The sequence below is a fragment of the Phalangium opilio genome, unplaced genomic scaffold, assembly GCF_054372755.1.
Source record: "Phalangium opilio isolate 3A_F unplaced genomic scaffold, DU_Popi_V2 ptg000017l_1, whole genome shotgun sequence".
NCBI lineage: Eukaryota > Metazoa > Arthropoda > Arachnida > Opiliones > Phalangiidae > Phalangium > Phalangium opilio.
Window position 1 is genome coordinate 14,649,110 of NW_028324151.1, and position 6,507 is coordinate 14,655,616.

Sequence of the window (6,507 nt, forward strand, 5' to 3'; positions counted from 1 at the left end):
TATAAGTCTTTTTCTATAAAACTACTGCTATAGTAGTTTTCCTACTGAGGGCACTTGTAGGCACTTTCTGTAATTCTGTAAAAAAGTGGCGGCCTTTATATAAGGCGATTGATTCACAATAAATGATAAGAAATCCGCAATTGCATGAACCTTTGGTTGAAGCCCTGCAATTGGGAGGCTAGACGTTTCTCGTAACCCTAGCCGATCGCCTATTTAAAAAGTGAGAGACTTCAACATTATCGTATGAATGCCTATAATAATTTTGTTAATCTCTCAAGTGAACAATTCAATGATGAAAAAATATTTACACACATTTAATCCTAGGATTGTCAAATTGAGACTATATAATTGCCAGAAAAATAGTAAGCATGTGTTTTAATATTATAGTTTTTTAAAGTATAAAAAAAGGGAAGGGGAGTTTGTTAAATTAGTCCTAATATACTTAAAGATGCTTTTTAAAATTGGTAGTGATTTGCTATTGTAGAATCTGCAGTTTAGTTCAGAGAGTTAATGAGGTGCCTTGTATTTCGTTAGTGACATCTCCAATCCAGTTGATTTTAGGTTTTTTTCTATATTTTTTTTTATTACTATTGAACTCAGATGGCGTTGGTAGTTAATGTCATTAATTGTAGTTTTTTTACTGGTTCCATCGCGCTTGATTTTGTTTTGTTGATGTAGAATCTGCAGTTCAGTTCAGAGAGTTAATGAGGTGCCTTGTGTTTGGTAGCGACATCTCCAATCCAGTTGATTTTAGTTTTTTTTTCTAAATTTATTACTATTGAACTCAGATGGCATTACTGCTTAACGTCATTAATTGGCAGCATTTTTTTACTGGTTCCCTCGACCTTGTTTTGTTTGGCAAACGTCCGTTAAACATTGTAATATACCATCATGAAGGTAAAATGGAGTATTTAGGATAGCTTTGATACATTATTTGCTACGTTAAAGATGATAAAAGAGCGTTATTTCCTTTAAAAAAAGAACGAAATTAGTCTCCTAGTCTATAGTTCTGGCAAAATACTCATATATTTTCCTGGTTTCGGTTAGCGCACCAAAAATATCTTAAACATGTAGAAACTTGTCAGGATAATGCCTTCAAGGCAAACCCCTCGAATCAAATGTTTCGTGGTAGGAAGAGTCACCAACTAACAAAGCAATAAATCACAAAATAAATTCCATTCATAACAACACAAATGGTTCGGCCATGCCCCTAAACCCATTACGACACGTCTTTATAGTAAAAATAAAAACGGATGGGGATAAATCCTTTTGTTATGGATCAAGTTCGACCTCTTCCCCCTAACCCTCATAAAACCAGGTGGGTGGTTAAATTAAAGAAAGGACAAATTCCACTGTAACTAAAAAATCTATGAGCATCAGACAACAATCGAGGGAAGCAACACCCTAAAGTCTGAACATCTCAATAATAAGCGACCCTAATACTAGTGTTATCATATTAAATTTAGTCAAAGCAGGCGTCAAATTTTGTAACTATTAGTGTAAAAACCAGTATTTTTCATGATATTCAAATGTATTATTAAGGAACATTTTTAATGACGTAATTGAATGTTTAAACTTAACCATTTCGTAAGATTTCTCTCTTTTGTTAGTTCATTTGTACGTTTCTGTTTGTAATATTCCCCATCTGTATATACTCTCGTATTGTGCCATGGAAGGGGGGGGGGGGTCGTACCCAAGCCCTGGCGGATTCACGACCCTATCCCTCGAGCCTTGTTAAATAAATAAATAAATAAATTGCAACTATAAGAGTAAAGCTAGTTTTGAGGTATAGAGAATTAAATTCCTTAAGTCTGCAACACCATCTAGTTATGTATTGAAATTAATGATTCTGAAATAAATGAAAATATGCTTTTCATCAAATCATTTTGATATATATTGCGAAAATCATCGCAACGTTTTTAGTCATGTGAACTGTTTTTCAAATGACTCGTTTCGTCATTTTAAGGCAACTAAAGAAACAAAGTGAGTTGGATTAACTGAAGTCAGTACTTTTTCAAATTTTGTATGCAATTCTTTGGGGAATTTAGGAAACCCAAATAAGCATTTTTATATGTTAGAAAAATGTTGCGTACAATATTTCTTTCTATTGCTAGAAATCCACGATTCATGCACTGACATTAGCTAAATGACACTCTGTGTTGTACTTTGAACTTTTCGCTGGTCCTATATTCTGCTTTAGTATATTGGGATGTATGTCTTTTCTAAAGGTGTTAGTTAAAATATGTGTTTTTCCCTAGAACATTGTAAATAGCAGTGAAATTCTAGTGTGAAACTATGTAAATGATTCGGCATGTAAACATATACTTTGGTATTTTAATACTCGTGCTCGAATTGATTGACGTTTCCCTAGAAATACTTAATTAACTTAGTCTTTGTTATAGTAAAAGATTGTTATACTAGTTTCTGCTAAGAGGAGGGGGGGGTCAAGAGGTAATAAATTTTTATTTAAATAGAAGAAAATTGGTGGAATTTTGCTAAATCAAAAGTGTTTTTGGTGAAACATAGAGTAATTTTGATAATTTTAGCTAAAATTTATCAAAACGTTTTTAACAATTGAAATGTTTTTTCAAATGACTCGTTTCGTGTTGCTAAAATGCAATGTACATGACTGTTTTCGTTTCGGTGGATTATTCATTTCCCCATGTATTCCTATGGGATTTTAGGAAATTCAAATGATCAATTTTGTTTCGATAAAAAGTAACACAAATGATCAAAAACGTTTCGATTGTTTTTTACTTCTAACACGAAATGAGTTGTGAATGATGCTTCTTTCATTACCGTTTTACGTTTTCCACAGATTTTTGATTACGTTGCCGATAATTTTGATAAATATAGTATAGTCAATGTTTCGATTTAATGATCTATTGCCTTTCTGTTAACGCAACGGAAACATCTTAAACTTGTTGAGACTTGTCCGTTTAATGCCCTCAGGGCAACCACCTGGAATCAATTAAATGTTTGAAATCCATTGTAGGATGTGTCACCGCCCCGCTCAATGACATAAACTTGGACATAACACATTTGTGTGAGTTATAAATCACTCCAAATATAAATTCCATTGATTCAATACAAATGGTACGACCACCACCCCAAAGCCCTTAAGATACGTCTGAACGTGTTTACTTATAAATAAAAAACAGATGGGGATAAAGGTTCACCCTCGCCCCCCCCCCTTGTAATGTCATAAAACCTGATGGGTGGCCCCAATTAAAGAAAGGACAAAATAAATTCTAATGATAACAATACAACTGGTTCGACCATGCCCCCAAACCCATTAAGACACGTCTGAACGTGTTTACGTACAAGAAAAACAGATTGGGATAAATTCTTTTGTTATGAACCAAGTTCGACCCCACCTCCTCCCCCTTAATGTCATATAACTTACACCTGAAGGTTGGGTGAAAGAGGATTTCGGAAGCTCTGGAGAGTAATTTCAATTCCGAATTCTGGACTAAAAGGTTGGTGAAAAGGTTAGTAAGAAATCATGTATCTCCTCCGCTACACAACACCCACCCCTCAGACACGGCCCACCGTGATTTTTTTTAGGTGGTGTTATATAAATGCTAGTATTTTAATCAATATTCATGTGTATTTTAAGCAGTATTCAGCTATAACTTTTGCATGTATTTTATATAAATCCCTTGTAGTTTAGTATTATTCGTATGAAACTCAGTATCAGTTTCTAATAAGCCACTTGTGCAGGGTAAAATTGGTGTTTTTTAAGGTAGTTTTAAGTAAATGCCAGTATTTTAATCAATATTCATGTATATTTTAGTAGAAGTCAGCTATAACTTTTGCATGTATTTTATATAAACACCTTGTAGTTTAGTATTATCTGTATTAAGTTCAGTATTAGTTTCTAATAAGCCACTTGTGCATGGTAAAATTGTTGTTTTTTAAGTAGTGTTATATAAGTGCGAGTATTTTAATCAATATTCATGTGTATTTTAGTAATATACGTATAAAAATCGGTATTAATTTCTAATAAGCCACTGGTGCATGGTAAAATTGGTGTTTTTTAGATGGTATTACATAAATGCTAGTATTTTAATCAGTATTCATGCGTATTTCAGTAGTGTTCACTGTTCTAAACCTAATACAACCTCTGATTCTTCCGCCTATAAAACTAAAATAACCTAGCATAAACCTGTGTTTCAGGACCTACCGTAGAATAACCTAGCATAGATCAATCATTCAGGATCTAACATAGAATAACTTAGCATAAGCCTATCTTTTTCAGGATCTACCATAGAATAACCCAGCATAAGACTATATTTTTCAGCATTTACTAAGAATAAACCTAGCATAAACCTATCTTTCAAGATCTAACATAACATAAACCTACCCAAATCTACCATGGAATAACCTAGCATAAGCATATGTTTCACGATCTACCATAGAATAAGCCTAGCATAAACCTACCACGATCTACCATAGAATAAGCTTACAATAGCCTAAACCTATATTTTTTAGGATCTACAGTACCATAAGCTTTTGTATTTTAGTCACTTAGTATCGTACTTATTCTCCCTAATAGTATTAAAACTAGTGTAATTTTCTGATGAGGTTTTATAGTAGTACTTGTTTATTTTAACTAACTATCTGTAGTTATACTTATTAATCTACTGCAAAATTGTGTACTAAATGCCGTAATTCCCCTTTTATGATATTAAATTGTATTATTGTTTTAACCCTGTCACTTGACAACCAAAACACAAAGGGAGTACACCTAGAACCGCGTCGTAGCTTAATTTTCAATAAACTATGTAAACCTTATCTCAATTAAAATTGGTTCTTTAATATAAGAGAAACATACATGGAGACCTCAAGTCCATGTAAATAATAACAAGGGAAGGATGTGTGTAGAAAGAACCTACTGAGCCTATAGAATTACCAATAAATTATATCTTAAATGTGCACAATATCCTAAAGATACACCAAAATAATACCACTATGGGCACTGAGCGCCGTCACCATCGATAAGTCACGTGACGTCCTACCAATACACTATAAAATAAGTTCAAAATTCCCGCCAACACCATCACGTGATACGTGACGTTTTCAATTTCACCCCCCCCCCATAGCAATGCGCCCCTCCCCTGCCTGCAGACTGCCACCGCCTAGAGAGAAGAATAAAAAGAGGGGGAGTAATGACCCCCACTCCCTTCCGCCACACCCATTGCCGTATACGCCAGTGAATATACGTCAGCGAACTGGCGTATATTTACTGGCGTATACGGCAGTATATACTCTCTCTGAGATCGCTGGAAAATGGCCGCGGAAGAAGAAATTCCAAATGGTAATCGGGTATATTGGAATAAACCCTTGGAGGTGTTTATAACAGTCAAACCGCGCGACTCCTGATCCAGCTCAATTTGATTGTAAGCTTCATTCAAGTCTATTTTTGAGAAAAACTTACAGCCAGCTAGGCGCGAAAATATGTCTTGAGCTCTTGGCAATGGGTAAATTTCCATGTTGATCGCTGGGTTTGCCGTTGCACTAAAATCTCCGCAGATTCTAATTGACCCATTCGGTTTTACGACCGGTACTATGGGGGGATGCATAACTTGAGAAAGGTATGCTCTCAATAATTCCTGCAGTTTCTAATCGTTGCAGTTCTTGTTCCTCTTTCTCAGTCATGACATAGGGAACAGTCCGAGCCTTGCAGTACTTGGGTACCGCATCGGTTTTCACATGCAGGTGGGCCTGGATGTCTTTCAGTTTCACTAGACCCGGCGTGAATAGGGTCTCATGTTTTTGTAAAATTGAGTTTAATTTCGAAGAATCGTCCGTTACTTGACTTATCGTTGCTTCTTTGTTTTCTGGCCATAATTTTAAAGTAGAAGACAACCACGTTCTGCCACACAGATTAGGACCTGTGCCACTTACTACTAAAATAGGCAATTCTTCGACTTTATCTTTGTATCTTACTGTTACTGATGTACAGCCTAGTATGTTAACCTCTTCCCCCGTATATGAACGTAAGGTAGTTGGGAAAGGTTTCATCTCTTGAGTGTTAGGGATATTTTGAAAATGACTTTCATTTATCATGGAATGCCCTGATCCCGTGTCGATTTCGAAATCGATTAATGTCCCATTAACTTTACACGTAACCACTTCCGGAGGTGGTACTGGTAATCCTGTGCCATCCTTAGCTGGGGAGATATTGCAGATAGGGAAATCGTATTCCCTTCCAGGCTCCGGGTTAAGAGGCGGATCTGTGTCATGATTAGCCCGAACGTAAGAACGCTGGGGACGAATATTGTTTGGTTGTTGTACAGGTTGGGACCAATTGGGGTTGTACCGATTCAACCGATTACCATTTGGAGTCGCGTCAGCATCAGCAATATTTCAACGCACGATGGAAATGATTCTCTCAGATGTTAAAAACGTTACCCCTTTCCAAGAGGCTCATCACATGAAAATCATCTGAGGATTCTTGACGCAGTTCTCACCAAACTAGAAGCACACGGATTAAAGCTAGAT